This window comes from Zalophus californianus, chromosome 6 (genome assembly GCF_009762305.2).
Source record: "Zalophus californianus isolate mZalCal1 chromosome 6, mZalCal1.pri.v2, whole genome shotgun sequence".
In the NCBI taxonomy this organism is placed as follows: Eukaryota; Metazoa; Chordata; class Mammalia; order Carnivora; family Otariidae; genus Zalophus; species Zalophus californianus.
Window position 1 is genome coordinate 145,043,534 of NC_045600.1, and position 18,669 is coordinate 145,062,202.

Here is an 18,669-nt window from a genome sequence, read left to right on the forward strand (position 1 = left end):
GCATTTGCCGAAGTCGCCAGAAACTTCCTTGCTGCTGATCCCAACACCCAATTCCCTTGGTCTCCACTCCTCTCCTCTCTCCCTTCACCCCCCGGCGACCTCAGCTGGGCCACCGTCTCTCCTCCCCCTGGGCACCCCGACCAAATTTACCCACTCCAGGGATGGCGGCCTGGATGACGCTGATAATCCCGTGCGCACGCCTCCAGCACCACCCCTCCGTCCCCTCGGCCCCAGACCACCACCAGCTCCTCCCCGACGTCAGCAAATGCATCGCCATCCACACGGAAGTCAGGCTCAGAAGGCCAGACGCCCTGTGGGAGTCCTTCCCTCCGTCACCCCCCGCACGCCCACCGGTCTGTCCATCTCCTCCGCCTGCCCGCCATCCCTCAACGGAGACTCACGGGCTCCCAGCCTCCAGCCTCCTGCCAGGACGCCTTGCACACGGCCACCAGCTGTGTCCACAGCACGCACCTGACTGCCCACCTACGGGAGCTCCTCACAGGGTGCTTTGGAACTCAGCCCTGTCCCGCCTGGGCCTTGGCCCCACAGCCTGCCCTCTGGCAGCCTACAGAAGTCTCCACCTACAACACAAAACAGCCACCGCTTCATCACGCGTGTGACCCAGGCACTCAGCCTTGCTGGCCCATGGTGGCTTTGTTTGTTTTTTCTTTTTCTGCAAAATGGAGGCATCAGATCTCGTGCTCAGGACTGCGGTGATGGTGTGTGATCTGCACACACGAGGAATGCGGTTAGTGTGAGGTTCCTGGCAGACTCAAACAAATGATCATGGGCGCCTGGGTGGCTCAGTTGGTTAAGCAACTGCCTTCGGCTCAGGTCATGATCCTGGAGTCCCAGGATCGAGTCCCACATCGGGCTCCCTGCTCAGCGGGGAGTCTGCTTCTCCCTCTGACCCTCTTCCCTCTCGTGCTCTATCTCATTCTCTCTCTCTCAAATAAATAAAAATCTTTAAAAAAAAAAAAACAAAACAAAAACCAAAAAAACAAATGATCACATCACACTCCTTGAAAACCTTCCATGCTCCCCACTACGGATTCTCAATAAACTCCAAGTCCTTCCACCCACCGTGAAGGCCCCCCCCGCCCAGATCTGGCCTCTGGGGCTGCACCTGCTGCACCCTGCCTGCCCCTCCCCCCCGCTGCTCCAATCCCGCCCAGCTCAGCCAGCTCGCTGTCCCTACCCGCCCCCTTGTGCTGCTCTGCCTCCTGAGGCTCTGGGCCTTCCCAGTAGCTCCCCCTTCCCTTCGCCCACCTCCTGCTTATTGTCCCAACTTACCCCTGTATTTATTAAATGCACAGTTAATCAGGCAGAGGACATGAGAGTCTAGCGGGTGAACAGACAGCAAAACCCAAAGAACAGAATGGGGGGGGTAGGGGAGGGAAGCGGGGACGCTGTCAGGTGGGGATAAATGCTCTAAACAAAAATACCGCAGAGCAGGAGTAAAAACACGACCGGAGACCCACCCCTCTGCAACAAACCACTCAACGGGTTCCCGTCACTTGAAATCACAAGGGCCTTGAGGAAGACCCCCCCGAGGCCAGGGTCTCACTGCGCCAGGGGGGAGAAGGCGTGCAGGGCGGGGGGGGGTGCCTGGGGGGCTCTCTCCCTGGGCTGGAGCCGGTGCCTCACGGGCTGTCCCCCACTGGCACCCACAGCAGTAGCGGGCGCACGGCCACGCCCACGGCAGCCCGAACGTCTTCAGGCAGGACGCGCCCCCCAGACTTGAGCCCCGCGGAGAGGCCCACGCCCTGTCTGCCAAGGGCTGCCCGAGCGGGTGCCCCAGGCGGCGGCTGCCCCAGGGCTGACACCTGTCTGTCCACTCGCAGACAGCTGCTCCTTGCGGCTGTTTCCAGGGGAAACTGTCACTCGCTGTATCATCAACCAAATGGCAAGTGGTTTCAGCTGTGAAGCAGGCCAGCCTGAGAGTCTGTCAAATTCCAAAGTGTGCTCTGAAAATAAACCACGGCTGCGTAACACATGAGCCATGGAATATGAGGAAATGAGAAAACACATTTCCATGATCTGGAATGGACCCCGAGAGACGATGGCTGCCACGTTTGTTTCTCTGTGTGCTTCTCCAGTTTCCTCGGGCACAGGGAGCCCCCTTTCCGGGCTCCTTGGGGGAAAGCACGCTTAGCTTTATACAGCAGATGTGTTCCTGAAAGGTGGTCCTTGAAACTGGGTTTTTGACAAATGTGAAAGCAGCGGAGACGTACAGAGGCAAGTGGCCGCCCCCCAACACTGGGCAGTGAGTCCCGGGAAAGGGGACCGGGGACCACGCTCCGTCCCACCAGCAACGGGGCATCGGGCTTACTTGCAACAGGGCTCCCCTGCAGGGAAGGGGACACGGAGACGTGGCTGCTACGTGCTTTGCTTCCAGTCTTCTCTTCTGGCCCACAGAACCCTCAGGTCTGCTTAGAACCATGGGGCTGGATTCCCAGGGCTGCTCCCAGTGGGTCCCTCCAAGCACAATCAGTCCAACTCCTTCCAGAGTCCAGCCTCATCCCCGGGGTCAGAGGACTCACTCTGCAATGCTGTCCCGGGGCGGCCCCGCCACCAATCAATCCCAGCCTGCTCCCCTCGGCGGGTGCGGAACCCCCAGCCACGCGGCCACCTCTCATCTCCGTACTCTTCATGCGTGATCCCTGCTCCCCTCCTCCCCTCGGGGGTGCTCTCTGGAACGCCCATTCTGCAACAGACAGACTCCTACACCCTTGACTTCTTTCAGAGGTTCCCTGAACCCCAAGTTAGCAGACCAGCCCAACCGACTGCTTCCCCAGCAGCAGGCCTTGCAGAGAGGAGGCGTACCCTCCCACAGCCCAGACGCCACATGGTCAGAGGTGGGCCTGCCTCTTCCCCTGGCCCCAGAGCCCTTCCACACGGCCCTCCTGTCTATAACCCGCAGCTCCCTCCAGACTCGTGAGTCTGCCTGGCGCACCTGCTACATCTCGGTCTTCCCACCGGTCACTCCTCGTCCGCGTCAGACTCCAGCTTGTTACACGTCTTTCTCTTCACCTCCAGGCCAGACGGTCATCGGACTTGGTCCCAGCACCCACATGGAGGGCTCCCCAGCATTCCCACTCAGTGCTTGCCCTCCCCCCGTGGGCAGCCACCTCTCCCACCACGACGTTCTGGAACATGAGGCATTCGAAATTTTACATTTGAACACGCTGGTAGTCCCCCCACTCTAGTCCCCCGTGTCACCAAGAGTCCAGCATCTGAGCCCTCAACACCCGTGGGCTTCCTTCCGTATGTAAGTGATGAGCTTCCCTCTGGGCGTGGACCCGTGGATCCGCTCTCAGAGCGAGCAGGGCCCACGGGGAACCATGGCCAGCTGTGGCGCAGAGGCCCAGCCATCTTCCCACACAACCAGCAGCTGTGGGAGAGATGTTTCTCTGGACTTGATGCACGGAGGAGAACCATTTGTGAGTGAATGGCAGAGCCCCAGCCTGAAGTACCCTATTCCAGAATGAAGAGGCAGCCAGGGTCAGAGGTGCAGTCCCTGTGTGAGTGGGTTATGGGGGGGTAAGCAGGCTGCTCCATGTTCTCACAAGTGGAAGTCAGGACCAGACATGCCTGCTCTGAGGGTTATGTGGACAGCTGAAGACTTACATGCAGAAGCTCAATCAACCCCCTTCAAGAATGAGAATATAAGCAGTTGGCGGCTGGCTCCAGGCAGCAACTCCGTGAGCCCCAAGATGACAACAGGGCCCTGGACTGGAGCGCCACAGGTCGGGGGGGGCTCCCCTACAATCAGCCCGGCCCTGGCCTCCAGGCTTCTCTGAGTGAAGAGGGCATTCTGGAAGGTTCTAGAATACTGCACAAAACCCTGTCTCCAGCTTAAAGATTGAAGAACTACTTAATGTCCCCTTAAAGTGCTTTTATTCTAAAACTAAAGTGGGTTTTTGGAAAAATCAAATACATGCACACATACACACACGCACAGTAAAAACCCCAGACAATCTTCCTGTCTGGAGAAAAACACTTATTAACATTTGGGCCTATTTCCTGAACATCTTTTTCTGCGCATGCCTATTCTTTCATCAACTGAGGTGCCGTGGCATGTATTTTCCCACCTTCTGTCACAACATAAACTCACAAGAATGTAACCATGAACATTATTTGAAAGGCTCCAAAACATCATTTTGCATAGATGATTTACCACTGGACACGAAGTTATTCCCAGGCTTTCCACATGGCAAATGATGCCGTGGTCAGTAACTGGGTGGGAAAAAAAAAACAAACAAACATATATATATATATCCACACCATCTTAGGACAGATTCCCAAAAATGGAATTACATGCGGACAGGCTATCAACACCAATGCCTGGTCTACGCTGAGCCTTGCGTGAACCTGTGGTGAGTTCTGGACCCCACTCCGTGTTTCCAGTCCATGACACGGGGAGAATTATGACACATTCCAGGGATTTCAAAGACAATTTTTCCAAGTCGAAAGCGTAAAATGCCCTAGAACAGGAGTTGGCAAACTGTGACATCTGACCCCAACCTGGCTCACTCTCCCTGTTATTTAAATATTTATTGGAACCCGGCCACAGACATTTACTGATTTATTTATTGTCTCCGGCTACTTTCCTATTACAATGGTCGGGCTGAGTAGTTACGAAAGAAACTATAGGACTCAGAAAGCCAAACATCTCGACTACCTGGCCCTTGACAAAAAACATTTGCTGACTGCTAGTTTGGAAGAATGCTCACAGATTCCAACGACAGAGCACCTTTCTCTGTGGGCAAAGGGCCCTTCCGTCAGTTTTCAGTAAGCTGATTTTTAAGCATTTTTAAGCATTATTTAAAAAAAGAAGAATCAGAAGTTTGTCTTGGACAAGATCACAAAAGAAGGCTTTGTGCTTCATAAAACAGCTCCCCAGGCTACAGGAGAAGTACAAATATAAATTAGAATTATTTCATCAAAAGAATCCTTAAGAAAACTGGAAACATCTCATCTGGTCTAAAAAGAAAAAATAGCAAAACAGCAAGGGAGGGAAACACGGGAAAATTCTTATCAACAAAAGCGACCGCCCGGTGACGGACACTATTGGATGTTGTTCCAAAGACACGGGGCCCCGAGCCTGGAAGGGACGTCGGTTGCTGTTCCAGGGACAATGTGTTCTTGTCCTCCAAGGCTGGCCCCAGCCACCTGCACGCAGGAACAAACACGCCCCCAGCACAGGAATCCAAGCGGCGCCTACAGCGCCTGCTCCCAAGTGACCTGCAGAGCCTCCTGCTCCGGAGGCCCCTGCCTTTCCCGTGGGCTCCATTCCCTCTGGCAGGTGTCTGGGCACGACCAAGGGCACACATGCCAGTTCTCAAGCTGTGCTCAAACTATTTCCTTCTCGCAGAAGAAGAAGGGGCTCGGGCTGGGCAGCAGAGTTGTCCGAGACCTCCCCCATCGCGATGCTCGCCTGCTGTTCCTTTATGACCAACGCCAGGAAAGCATTTGCCCTCTTCCTACGTGAGCCCACCTCCCTGGCCACAGTGATTGGTTGAGCGCTGGGCACCTGACACAAGCTGGGCCAATCATAGTACCTCATTCCTCCTCTGTCCATAGTGATTGGTTCCCAAGTTAGGCCATGATCCGGCCAGGCCAATCAGAGTCCTCCACAGGCAAAACGCGACCATTCCCACCTCTCCTCTTGCTTTTTCTTTAGGATGTGAGCATAGTTTTTTCAGTGGCAATGACTCAAGCTTCGTGGAGAACTGGATTTAAGACAATAAAACTGACTCTACGAAAGCAGTGAAGGTATCAGTTGGTGAAAGAGTACCATCGTGGTGTTCAAATCTCTGCTGCCAATAACCCCCCCCCCCTTCATACCTAAAATATTCAATTTTAGTTTCTGTCACTTACAACCAAACAGCCCAGATGAATGCAACCATCTCTGGCCTTTGACAGAAGAGGAAGGACAAGGGATTAACTTTACGCATTTTACTAAGGGCCAGGTATCACGAAACATTTTCTGTGTATAGTTTTGTGTGATGGGGGTTGGGGGGATGGGGTAACGGGTGATGGGCACTGGGGAGGGCACGGGATGGAATGAGCTCTGGGTGTTATACACGACAGATGAATCACTGACCTCTACCTCTGAAACCAATAATACACTCTATGTCAATTAACTGAATTTAAATTAAAAAAAAGTCTTGAGTACAACATTCAAAAAAAAAATTTTTTTTTCGTGTGATTCACATCACAACCTGGAAAGTAGGTTACAGGGATGTGCCAACATGGAGTAGGGAGAAGGGCTCTGCATGTGGCCGGCCCCAGAGCGGGGAAGGCAGTTGTCGGCAAGTGGGTGATGGAATATTTCTCCACTCCAGGGCTGGCCACGCGCAGGGCCCTCTCCACTGCATGGATGGTGGCCACCCTCTGCCTGCTTCAGCCTCGCACACCTAGACTGGGAAAATCCGAGGGTGGCTTTCTTCGCTGGTAATTCTTGTGTGTGTGCGTTTATTGCTTTTTCAGTTTTTTCTCCAGTTTTTGTAGACACCTCTAGATTCCGCGAGCCTGTCTCAGCCATCCCCAGGAGATTGCCGGGCGTGGGTCTGCGTCCACGTGTGGGTAGATTTAGGGGAGTGGCAGCACCCCTCCGGGCAGGCATGGTCTGGGGTCATCCTGGCTTTGCCTGTGGCCCAGCACAGTTACCAGGAGAGTCCTTTCTCACTCCCAGAGTGCTCGGGTTCGGATGACAGATGGTATACATATGGTTCCTCTTTACAAGGTGCCTGCAGAGTGAGGCATGGATCCCGCCCCCAGAAGGTTGAGGAACTCAGCTGATTCCCACCTGTCACTCAGGCTCCGCTGCTCCTAGACAGGTGCACCCCTTGTCGTTAGGGGCAGGGGGCAGTTCTCTAAAAGCCCCTCGGAAGAAATGGTGTGCCAGCAACACAGTCCCTGGGTCTGCCCGACAAGGGCACAAAGCGCCCGAGCGCACCGCAGTGCAGGAAGCGGGGAGTCAGCGCTCAGAGTCAGGAAGCCCCAGGCTAAGGAAACCCTCACCCGCCCTGGCCTCACCCGCCCAGGGCGACCTGCGCCAGGAGCACCCAGGACTCAGACGCGGGAGCACAACTGGTCGCTCGCACTTGGGGATGAACCCAAAGGTGAGACCAAATGGAACATACTGGAGAGGGCCTTCCTTCCGCTTCCCTCTTCAAATTCTTGCTCTGGAAAGAAAGCCTTTCTGCCTCACGCTTCCCTCATCAAGGATACAGCCCTTGTCATCCTGGCGACGCTGCTCTGCTCGTCCAAATCCACACCCGATCATCTCACGGGGAGGACAGGCTGTGAGCAGGTGAACCAAGAGCCCTGTCTATTGCTCTGGGAGCCCTGCGGCCCTAAACAGAGTGGTACTCGGCCTCGTCTCTACTGCCAGGTAGCAGATTCCCACAAACCCAGATGCCTAGAACAACGGCTGCCTCTTAGCACACCATTCTTTGGGTCCAAGTCCCAGGTGGGCTTCAATGGGTTCTCCACTCAGGGTCCCTCGAGGCCCAAACCAAGCTGGTGGCCGGGCTGGGCTCGTCTCTGGAACTTCTGGGGAGGAACCTGGCCCCAGGCCCATCCAAGCGCCTCGCAGTGGGTGGGCCTCAGGGCCCCCCAGACCACTGCTCCCAGCCCCCTCCATTGTCAAAGCCAGCGATGGTACGTGGGGTCCTCCCTGGGCTAGGAATCTCTGTCTTTCCTTCTGTCACCAACTAGATAAAACTCTCTGCTTTTTATAATGGCTTCCCAGATGGGGTCAGACCTACTTGGATGATCTCCATTTTCTAAGGTCAACCGACTTGGGACTTTAATTACTTCAGTAAAATCCCTCCCCGGCAGAGCCTAGACGCACGTTTGACTGAAAGCCCAGGAGCGGGACCCCTGCGGAGCCCATGAAGATACTGCCTGCCATGACCCCCAACAGGGGGGACCTGGGACACAGGGAGGGGCTCAGCCCATGGCCGGCCGGGTTCATGGAGTTCGCAATCCCGGGAGACCGGCGGGGATGCCCCCGTGTCCGTGACTTCGGCTCCTTGGCGGGGTAAGTGAGCGGCAGGCTGTGCGTGTGTCCCACTGGCCAACACACAGTCCTTTATCCACGAGGGACACTGGCACTAGAGTCTGGTAGGGGTTTTGTAAGGACACATGGTTTGGGGAAAGCTTCCTTTCCCAGCTCGCCTTGGAGGCTGCACCACATGCCACCTTCCCAGACCATACTCTGGCGGGCTTCTCCCACATCACACAGGATGCTCACCACCCTGGGAGGGGAATATACCACACAGAGCAAGAGATTCTTCTTTCCAGAACAACATTGTCCCAAGAGGATACGTGGAAGCTTCTGGGGGAGGGGGTGGGCCTGAGAATGGGGCCGAGACCCGTCCTGCTGGAGCTCGGTGGGAGAGGAGCTGGTGACCACGGCTGGGTTGGCAGAAGCCCACAGGGAGCCAGGCCTCAGGCTGCCCTGCTGTCACCCACCCAGAGGCAGGGGAGCCAGGCGCTCCAGATGTTTCGGAAATGTGCTTCTGAGAGACCCGTCAGTCCCTGCATTCTGTTGGCAGTAAATCTGTGGCGTGTGCTTCGCAAAGGCCATGCCATACAGAAAAGCAAAACTTCTAACCGCCTCAGGACTGTCTGGGGAAATGCATGTGATTTGTGTTTTAAAATATAAGGCCATCAATAATGTAGATTTTAGAAGCAAACACTTGGAAACACCAGCATTAATATTTAATGCCACCCATCCCCGAGAGAGGGAAAGAGAGATGACCAGCCTCGGGGACGGAGTCCGGGCTGGAAGCCATGACCGCAGGCGACAGCAATCCCAGTCAGCCCCAGGCCAGCCTGGAGAGGGAAATGTTTCCAGGGAGCAGGGACGGGCCTGCAGGCAACCATCCCTCCTCGGGTTAGAACTCCAGCCTCCGGCCGTGGAACGGCACAAGACAAAGGGACCCGAGATGAGGGCTGGCGACAGGGACTGAGCACGGCTCCCAGCAGGCCCCAAGGACACTCACGAGGAGCCCTGCTGCCCAGCAGTCTGACTGCTGTGTCAGTCCTTCCCCGTCCCCACCCTGCCGTCTGGGGACGGTGCTGAGGAGACACTGGCCAGGCAAGGGGTGGGCAGCAGCGCAGGTCTGCACCGAGCATCGCGGAGACGACCGTGTCCCGCAGTCAGAGGCCAGGATGAGGCCTGGAGCACATCCACGCCGAGAAGCAGAGCTCCACGGTGGGTGACCGGCTGCAGCCCCTCCGCCACCGGCGACCGGGCTCGCAGGGCCCTCTGGAAAGCCCACAGCTTGCGGACTTTCTCCAGGGCGCACATTCCAGCGGGACGACCACGGGAGCAGCACCCGGGGCTCTGCTCTGAGTTACAAACTCGCCACCACCCCCCATCCCCCAGCACGGGCCCCTGAGTCCTCCCCTCCCCTCTGTCACCCCCATCCCCCACCCCTCAGCCAGTGCCTCTTCTGCTATTTAATCTGCAGGCCAAAGTACAAATGCTTCATCTTGTTTAGAATATGCTGGGGTGTGCTTGAAAGAAATACATTCCTCTCTGGGTATCATGCTACAAAAATGCCAGAAACGCAGGCCTGGGGCTTTCATTTTACCGGTAAATGATTAACCCCCCTCCCTCCCTGGCTGCAGAAAGGCTGCCTGGCGCGTGGAAGGAGCCCAGGCTGACGTGTCCAGAAGGCGATTTCAGGCCAAGTCTGGCCTCCCCTGCAAACTGCTAATGAAATGATCAAAAAATACAAAAATAGCAACAAAAATCTGCATCCATGCCGGAAAACAGTGCCAAGGGCCCTGAAGAGGTCTGAAGCATGGAGGGATTTTTGCAAGGAACAGTGCAGGTAGGTGGATGGGGTGAATATGAGCAGCCCTGTGGTTCAACAAATATAAAGGAAGGGGCTGCCTGGGAATAAATATAAGGACCCCCCAGCAGAAGCCTGCAAGCCTGCAAGCAGGAAAGAGACCAGGGAGTCTGAAAGCGGAGGAAAAGGGTCCCAGGTCTGGAGAGAGAGGCCAGGGACAGAGCTCTTGTGTCACCTTGACTTCCAGCAGCCAACCTGCCCCATGAAAAGGAGGCCCTGCTTCTCAGGGCCGGTGTTCCAGTGAGAGGAGCGGCCGAGCCCCTGCCCACCCCGGCCGCCCACCACAGCCTGCCACAGCCTCCTATCTGCCCCCGCCCCGACAACTGGGCCCCAGTCTAGAAAAGTGAAGTTTCCAAGAAATACACACACCAAAAACCATTTCAACTCTTAACACGCGTTAGGGAGGCACAGAGGACAAATAAGAAGGTGAGGAAGGGGTCAGATCAGCTGAACGCATGAGAAGATTCAGCATCTAACAGGGAAGCCATCTGAGAAACGAAGAAATTACAACAAATCCCTCCCCTGCCCAAGAAACACCTTCCAGCGAAGCACGCAATACTGAAGTACCCAATCTCCGTGGTGCGGAGATCTTCCATGAATAAAAAGAAGATGACCTGAGATCAGGAAAGGTTGCTTTTAGGTGAAAAACATGATTTCCGACTCGAAACCCGAATGAGGGCAGGCAACAGTGATGCCGCTGGAGGGGACCGCAGGCTGCAGCCCAGGCAGATGGGGCCCAGACTGAGCCAGCTGAGCGCAGGACGGAGGACTAGCACCCCCAGGAGCCAAGGCTGCGAGAACCAGGGTGCGAGGTGCACGTGGGGAACGCCCCCCCCCCGGGGCCAGCACCAGGCTACTGATCAGCTCACGCCTGTGGGGAAACCACCCGAGGGCAAGGAGAGCATCAGCGGAAACATGGGAAGGAAGAGCACCGCATGGAAACTCTGGACACGAAAACTGCAACGTCTCAGATGGAAAATACACAAGATGGGGAAAAGGCCACATGAGCTATTTCAGAAGGAAAGATTAGTAAACTTGAACACAGAGAAAAAAGAACTATTTAAAATGAAATACACAGAGATAAAAAGGGATTTAAAGAAATAACGAGATCATCCGTGAGCTGCAGGACAACGCGCTCAATCTCATACACTTGTAATTGGAGCCCCAGAAACAGTAGGGAAAGATGAGAACAGGAGAAACATCTGAAGAACGAAAAAATGATATTTCTTATAAATATGATGAAAACCATAAGCCCAAAGATTAAAGAAGCTAAATGAATACCAAGTACAATAAACATAAGGAAACCATATTCAGACGGACCATAATCCAATTGTTCAACACCAGTGACAAAGAGAAAAACCTTAAAACCAGCCAGATAAAGAGAGGTATTTTGTACCGAGGCGGGGAGACAAGGATGCCCCTGAGTTTCTCACCCGAGTCCACACCAGTGAGAAGACAGGGTTCAGGACAGCAGAGAAAACCACAGACCCACATCCCTCACGGGCCAACTACAAGAATCCGTACGCAAAACGTTAGCAAGTCAAACCCACCAACATATAAAAAGTGGAGTACATCATTATCCAAGTGCAGTTTATCTCAGGAATGAAAGACTGGCTCACTCTAAAAAATGAAAACAATGTAATTCACATTACGTTCAATGTAATGAACAAACTAAAAGGGAAAAACCACACTGTCATCACGACAGATGCCACCAAAGTATCTGACAAAATCCGACACCCATTCCTCATAAAACACTCAGGAAACTTGGAACAGAAGGGAACTTACTCAAGCTGATAAAAGATAACCATGGAAAACTCAAGCTGGCTCAGTATTGAATGAGGAAAGACAGAATTCTCTGTGCAACTGGGAAAAAGACAAAGATGCCCACTCTCACCCATTCCTTTCTGCATCATATTCTACGTATGAAAAAGGTCCGAGATAGTGCAATCAGGCAAGAAGAAGAATTCTATTTCTGTGTTCTATCACTGAGCAATTAGAAACTGAAATAAAAAAAAACAACCCATCTACATTGGCATAAAAAGTACAAAATACTTAGAGATAAATCCGTGCAAGGGCCATACACGGACAATAACAAAATAATGCTCAAAGAAATGAAAGGAAAACCACATAAATGGAGGGATGCACTGTGTTCATGGGTCTCAAGACTCGATAGGTCAGTTCTCGCCAAACTGATCCGTAGATTTGATGCACCCCAGTCAAGCTCCCATCAGGCTTCTCTGTAGGGTCAGGCAAGCCGATTGTGTAATTCATGCGAAGAACCTGGAGGAACCAAAATACCTCTGGAAAAGAACGATGTAGGGAGATGAACGCAGCCTGATTTCATGACAAAGAGGCAGGAAATCAAGGCAGCACAGAACTGGCGTATGACCAGTGAGGTCGAAGGGCCAGCACAGAGTCTAGAAACAGACCTCCCCCTCCCACACACACACAGAGAACTGATTTTTGACAAAGGAGCAGGGGCACCTCACTGGAAGAAGGACAGTCTTTTCAACAAAGGTGCTGGAACAACCACAGATCCATAAGCCAAAAATAAGTAAATAAGTAAGTAAGTAAGTAAAGGCTCGTCATGAGGGATTAAATAAGAAATATGTGTGAAGTTACGTCACATAGCACTTCATGTAGGATGTAAACACTCATTTCCCTTCTTCTTAGATTCCAAAAACCAAACAAAACTATCTCCTCTCCTGCACCAGAAAAGTCTTTGTGCATAAAAATGCAAATCAGATCATGTCAGCATCCTTTCAGGGACTGCTCCTTGTGCTCTTGGTAAACTCTAGGCACACTGTTGTCCCCGGCGGATGTCACCGGCTGGCCTCCCCCTCATCACACGCCACGGTCCCGGTCACCTCCCCAGACTCAACGATACCTTCCTGCCACAGGGCCTTTCCACATGTCATCCCTGCGGCTGGGAAAGTGCCCAGGCCCTACCCACGGCTGACCTCCATCCACACCCTCCGATTCTGGTTTGAGCATCATCTCGGACAGCCTTCGCCCTGCTCCCCCACCACGTCCAACATGGGAATGAGGGTCCCTGCTACTATGTTCACAGCCTCCTTTGGAACAACACATCACCACTTTTGTTCTGTATTCGCTGTATGACCGTCTGTTTGTTCTCCCCCAGCCACACGGATAGCTCCTTCGTGGACGGTGACCGTGTTTGCCTGGTCTACTCATGCACTTTCAGGTTCTGGCCCGTGCTGAGGAGGTAACAGCGGGATCACACGGAGACATGCACTCTCCCTGCCATAAGGTGGTTTCCCCTTCGTCCATGAAGACTCACTGGTCAAGCCAAGAGGAGCTGAGCTGGTGGTCGGGAAAGAAGGGCCCGTAGGGGTCCTGCCTCAGCTGCTCTTGTGGGCAAGCCCGGGGTCACCATCTCCGCCCATGGCTGGCTCCCAGCCGTCCAGGCCTGTCACAGACACTGCTGGTGCCCCTGGCAGATCCCCAGGCCCCTCGCACCAAGTTGACTGGCAGACCCCCGCCCCAGCTGCTGACGGTGCTTCAGCCAATGGCTCACACCGCATCTTCTCAGGGGCTTGTCCTTGGGGCCGCTTGGAAGCCATGGGCGTGAGGATGCCTGGGAGTTTCACACACCCTCCCGCTCTGTGACGAAGGACAGCCCACTCTCTTGCCTCCCGTGGAATAGTCCCTAGTGCGACGTAGCCTCCCTGCAGCATCAGGCTGAGGCTAGAGCTTTCCTGAACCGCATCTTGGCCCAGCTCCTTCCCTGACCTCCATGGTTTCTTTCCGACTGCCCCCGCGAGGGTGCTCCCCACGCAGGCTTAGTGTCTAGAGACTCGCCCCAGACGAAGGCTGCCGGCCACAACAAAAGGAAGGCAACCGGCTCCGACTGAGCTCTCGGCACGCTGTCTTAGGCACCATCCTCATGCCAACCCTGAGCAGGAAACGGGGCCCCCGAGATCAGGTGGTCTGGGGTAAAACCAGGCCCCGTGGCAGATCTAACTCCAAAGCCCACGCACTCTTAACTTGCCCCTGGCCACGGCCGAGTCTGCACGTTTGCACACTGGGTGGTGTGTGGACATTCCCAGTCCCATCCCGTAGTGTCAGCTGGGCTGTTGGGCACAGAGATGGGGTGACCAAGGGGGACTTCACACGGAGCACAGGCATGTCATTCCGAAGCAGAATGACAGCAGGGCTGTCTCCTGACGGCCACAGCTCTGCAGCTGTGCACACCCCAGAGGGGCCGGGTGGGCACTTCCAGGTGCATTCTGTAGGGAGCGCGGGACCCCCAGAAGAGCTGACCCATGCGAGGTCTGAGGTCCCCACGACGTGGAGCTCTCAGTCTAGGTCCTCAGAATGTGTGCATTCAACCCAAGGTTAAAGAATGACATTGTAAACAGCTCGTTTGAGACTCATTTCTGTCATCAACAGAAAGGGGGAAACTGAAAGCCACCCGTCGGATCGCTGCCTGAGTAAACGTCTGGCAGGCAAGGCTTTGCGTTGGTGTGTAAGAAAAGAATCTATAAAAATAAAGGGAAAACGGAATGCAGATGTTTTCCTCAATTAGCTTCTACTGAGGAAGCAATAAACAGGAAAGATCACTGCTATACGTGCATTTTTATTTCACCGCTGGGTGTGAGTCATGACATTTCAGAGAGAAATAGGTCTCTTTTTTTAGTGAGGCTGAAGGAAACTATTTTAATTTTCTTGATCCTGCTGGAGTTTCTGCAATCCAGTTATTTTTAACCAAAGCATTACAAAATACAGTCATCACGTGAGAATATTGCTAAAACCTGCATCCTACCAGGAAGAAGCAATGATTCCATTTGTCTTTTCATTCGTCCTAAAGTAACTCAAAATAATTGTATCTGCCTAAAAACAATCCTACCGGTAGGTTATTTTTGTTATCGTTTCTTTTTATAGACGGAGAAAAAAGTCTTTGTCTATTTACTTCTCCAGCATCAGAGTTAGGACAAAAGATACTCCACTAAGAACTCAAGGCTTGCAAGGAGGGTTTAAAAGCTAATGGTGCTCATTTTTCAACTGTGTTGCTGACTGATGACATTGTTACATTTTGTTTCTTTTTTATTTTGACCTTGCTGAAATTTCTGTCCTGCTCTAAAACAGATCGGGCTGTACTCTTTTATTTTGTGGGGTTTTTTTTGGTTGGGGGTACAGTAGTTCACAACCTTTGGCTGACACTGAAATCCTCAGGGCTGTTTTTAAAATACAGACGCCTGGACTTCACCACAACAGGGTCGAATTCAGAGAAACAGTCCGGAGCCCTGGCATCAAAGTTCTAAAACAGCCAATAAAATCCTGATGTGTGCCAAGATTGAGAACCACTGTTTTAGGGGCTGGGGATTTTAAACACTTATTTATTACAAAGCTGCTGTTTTTCAAGCACTACTTGGATGTTGCTCATTTCAAGAAGAGCCATGATAGAGTTGAGAACACGGAGCACAGATCTTGAGGAGGTGATTCTTAGCACTACAAAGGAACGCACCAACAGTTCATGGATGTGGTGAAATCTCCGGGTGAACTTAAAGCCAGATGGAGAGTCCCCAAGCCGAAGGCACATGCATGGATAAGGGGATGGCAAATACCAATACTGACCCATTTGGGAGCACTTAACCTAGTCCCTCCCTTAACCAGGACACCCTCCCGGCTCTCGGGAGCCGCCAGAAGGTGCTTCTCCGCCTGGATGCTGGAGAGCCCCGTGCCCCCGCCTCCACGCGGCTTCCTGATGGATCAGTTACACAGCTCGGGAGGAAGGGCTCCCCGACTTACCCACGGTGAGCACCAGACTCACAGTGGCTATGTCCCTGCCTCCCCTCGAGCCCCACTCTGAAGGAGGCTGCGTGCCCCTCTGGAACTTCTGGCACTGAGCTGTGCCCCGTGACCCACAGAAAATCCGGTCATTTGGTCCCACTAGTACGTCAAGCCTTGCAGAGCCCGGCACACTCCCCTGGCCCTGACGAGCTGTTGCTCTGGTCTACCCATGCTAAGTCCTCAGATGTGGGAGACAAGGACAGCAAGAGAAAGGGGTTTGGGCCCAGTGGTGGGACAGGGTGCCATGCCCTAGCGTCATGGTCCGGCTACAAAGGAAGCCTCGGGAAATGAGGCACAGGGCCCAGCACCAGCCAGAATGACACCTGCTACTAAGCCCTCCATCCAGAAACTGACTCTGTACCGCGGAGACTGGCAGAGCTGGACTGGAGCAGGCCAGGCCCCTGTCTGGGGGCCAAACTTCCCCTCGCCCGTCAGCTGTCCACTGCGTGCCCCTGCCACCCCACCTCGGGCATCCCAGCACCACCCCCTCCCTCTCTGGCTCGCCCCTGACCCCTGCCTCTGGGCCTGCCCTCAGCCAACGGTGGCAACCTTCCACTGTTCTCTGCCGAAATGGCCTTGGCCCTGGCTCTGGACTGTGTCTGGCTCCGCTTCTGTCCACAAAGACAGTGCCAAGTGGCAGGTCTGGCCTGAGGCAGGACCCAGGCATCAGGCAGTGAACTGAGTCAGAAGGAAAGCAGGCGAGGGGCTGGAGCAAGCGTGAGAAGCGGGGCGAACCCAGGAGAAGAGCACTTCTCAGAAATTAAATGCCCCCGCCAGAGCTGGATGGGGGACCGACTTCCTGGTCCCACCAGATCCAAGAGGCACAGAGAAGCAAGGGAGAGAGTGTGCTCCTCACCCCCGACCCTGGGCAGGCCTAACCCCCCTGCCCACAGAGGACGAGCATCAGCAGGTGCAGCTGGGGTGGGGGGTGGACGTGAGGAAGCAGGGGGCAGGGGAGCTGACACAGCGCGCCAACCGTGATGCTCAGCCCTGAATGAGCACCGTGTGAGGGTGGGGAGGAGCCTGGGGGACCCACCCCCTGGGCTGTGACCCTGGTGGCCCGCAGTTACACGGAACAGACAGCACCGGGCAACCCTGCTTCCCAGCCGGGCACACACAGCGCATCCTGCAGTGCAGCCACGTCCGTCCGCGAACACGGGCTGATGGGCCCACAGGAACCCACCAGTGAATGCAAATGCATCCACGGAAGGGGTGGGTTTTGTGGCCCGACTCAACACTGTAAGTTGGGGCCACGGAGGAGGGGCCTCTGGCTCTCGCCACAGTTAAACGCATTTCTGGCAGAAGAGATGCGTCAGAGACAACACGGGGCCACGAGAAAGGGTCACCAAGGACCCTCGATAATCAGCTTTCTTAACGTTATCTGGGTAGAGAAAGAGCTACAGGGGGTGGACCAGCTTCCCTGCTGGTTGTGCTGCCCGAGAACCCCCCTCCCCACCCTCCCCCGCATCGGACAGTGCGCCCCAAAATGCATGTCTCCCTAGAACCTGCGGATATGGCCTCACTTGGAAATAGGGTCTTTGTAGACCTAAATAGATTAAAATGACTCGGACTGGATTAGGGATGGGCCCTGAAGACAGGAGGACAATCTGGATCCAGAGACACGGGGAGAACGCTGTGTGTGGCCGAGGCAGAGATGGGAGGGATGCGGCCGGAGCAGGGAGCCTCAGGATGCCGGCCACCCCCGGACGCCAGGAGACAGGCACGGAACAGACGCCCCGCAGAGCCTACAAAGTGAACCAAGCCTGCTGACATCCTGATGTCAGACTTCTGACCTCTGGAACCGTGAGAGAGTCGATTCCTGTGGTTTTCAGCTGCCCCGTGTGTGCTGAGGGCAGAACCCTACAGCACCCCAGCCTCCGTGCACCGTCTCCCCTGCACACCATCAGCACCCTCACCACCTTGGCTCGCCCAGCCGGCCCGGCCCCCCCACAACACATTCTGCACTTCGCAGCTCAGTCATGGGACTCCTCTGGCGCTCACTGCCGTAGGAACGAGCATCCATTCTCCCCACCCTCCACCATGTCCCACTGGCCACCTTCAGCTCCTCACACACTCTCAGGGGCCCCGTCCCACCTGCCGGACAAGCCCAGTCCCATATTACTTGTTCTCAATGCCCTATGGCCTTTTCCTGCCTAACACATGTCATGATGTGTGACGTATGTTCTATGTGATTATTTCTTCGGTGTGTGTCTTCATTGGCAAACCATCAACTCCCCGACAGCGGACTGTACCACCCAGAGCTCTACATCCCCAACACTCAGCACAGCACCCCCACAAAGTGAGTGAGTACTCAGTACACATGTGCCGGACGGACGGATGCATGAACGCATGCACTCACGAGAAAGGGAAAGAGAGTCAGCACATCGGCACGCCCCTCCACTCCTCCTGAACGTGTGATGTTTTCCAGCGCGGGCTGCAAGGGGGAATGCCGTGCCGTGATCACTGTGCAGAGCTAAGAAAGCTCAAAGTCTACCCAACTTCCCTTGGCAACAGTGCCAAGATCCTCAGACACATTTTAGAGGGGTAAGAACACAGAGCAGAGCAAGACAGAAGCTTTGGAAGCCCACCAGTGTTTAAATAGGATTCTCAATCACTAGAAAGTGAAAGAAAGCTCTACAATCCCCAAACACCCTCATTAACACCATCCCATGGGTCATTCATGCACGCTTCAGGGCAGTCCTGCAGGGCATGCAGCGCCGCCTGCACTTACAGGTGAGGAAACTGAGGCCCGGGGGAGGTCAAGGCACTCACCCAAAGTCAAGGGCCATGAACTGTAACTGGCACCAGGTCCCTCTGCCTCCAAGTGCAGGGACCCTTCCACCACCCCCAGCTGCCTCCCCAAGCCCCCAAGCCCACCCTGGCCTCACCCGAGTCCCCCTGGAGAGCACACGCACGGACTCTGCTCCCACTCGTTTATCTGCTGGGACACCAGGTGATCCTGAACCCAGCAGCCTGA

The 18,669-nt window shown here is 54.5% G+C and overlaps 1 protein-coding gene across 9 annotated transcripts in view; it reads right to left on the reverse strand.

Annotated features, from left to right (window-relative positions):
• Positions 1 to 18,669, reverse strand: part of ARNT2 (aryl hydrocarbon receptor nuclear translocator 2) — a 193,190-nt gene that overhangs the window by 84,291 nt on the left and 90,230 nt on the right. The gene's annotated exons all lie outside the window — the stretch shown is intronic.